Below are 1,576 nucleotides of genomic sequence, written 5' to 3' on the forward strand. Positions count from 1 at the left end.
GTACTGTATTCCACTGCAAAGAAGAGGTCATGAGAATTTATGAAAATATTAACCTTTAGAGAAGGCTGTGAAGTTTCTACTCTCTCTCTTTTTCATTATCTTTTAGGAAATGTCATGGGCTGTTGCTGGTCTAACGTTATAATTTCCCAATCTTCTATAAATCCTTACCATGAGTTGGCAAAAGAATGCTGTGAATAGTTTATAGCTAATTTTTAATTATTAATTTAATTCTTCTTCTTTTACCTGATTCCAAAGAATCTGAGATGTGTAGATTTTTTGTCAGATACACTGAGCTGGTAAATCACACAAATGCACAAATATGTAACAAATAACATGTCATAAATATGGACCACATATAACTTAACCCATGCAAGGTTAGGAGAGTCTGGCCCACTGTGGTGTCCTTGAGCAGGTCACTGAAACTGAATCACAACTGTACCTATTCACTTGGTAATTTGGTGGGTCAGGAAATGAATTAATGACCTGAGGCATTGGGGGTCTCTGCTTCTTATTTTTTGCCTTCATTTACTCTTGGAAAAAATTGTTATCATACATATAAATGACAAATGAATGTTTTATTTATATTTCATAATATTATTGTCTTTACCTTAGAAATGTACCCAGTGGTCAGCTACTGTGCAGGTCATGAGTAGAAAGATTTATCGATATATATACTGATAATCAATTAAAACAAACAACAAATAGTAATAAATGTACAGTAACGCTTTCTCTGTTTGGGGTTTTAATGCAACCTTCAGTTTTCTGCATCACCTGAAAGACTTTAATCAGTGTAGAGATGCTGCTTCTTGACGTTTCACGTTCTTTCTTTCTTTTTTTAAATACGCTGTTACGTCAGAAGACGCCAGACAAGGGTCCCGGATGACGCATGGTACTAAACAAGCAACCATATGGGCCGAGATGCATGCTGGGACATGACGTCCTAGACTTAGTACACTCGAAATTAACTGAATGAAAATAACAACGTAACAGAGTGTCAAGCAGTATTCAGTACGGCGACTATCTCACATACTTTACCCACATACGTTTTTACTTTACTTTTTTAAATTGTTGTGTTTTCCACATAATTACACAAGGATGTGAACGCACGTTAGACTCACCAAAAAAACTACAACTCCCAATGTGGCTGATGTGGGACAACACCTCATCCCCACTATTTGCTGCGTTCAATTGTCTTCTCCCCGTTGGTCGAATAAGACTTGTCGTATATTTCTGAAAAAATGACAAAAAAGTCCAAGAGATGTTTACATACATTAGTTTTTCTATTTTATAGGCTAATCCAAAGCACAAAATTATTTTGATAGATAGACATAAAGGAATACTGACACCTGTTGGTGATATCAGTAGTCTAAGACTAATGAATAACCAATGTAAATGTAGACTATCGACCAAAGGATAATGCATTAACGCTTATATATATATATGATCTTTCAAGTTTTCTTCTGAACGTCTTGAGGTGACCAAAAATAAACGTTTTTCTCAGTGTTTGGCTGCGTGTCGGAAACTGATTTATAACATTTCCGACGGTAATTAAAGGCATCATCGCCCATCAGCAGCA

Source organism: Mastacembelus armatus, chromosome 20 (assembly GCF_900324485.2).
Source record: "Mastacembelus armatus chromosome 20, fMasArm1.2, whole genome shotgun sequence".
Classification (NCBI taxonomy): domain Eukaryota; kingdom Metazoa; phylum Chordata; class Actinopteri; order Synbranchiformes; family Mastacembelidae; genus Mastacembelus; species Mastacembelus armatus.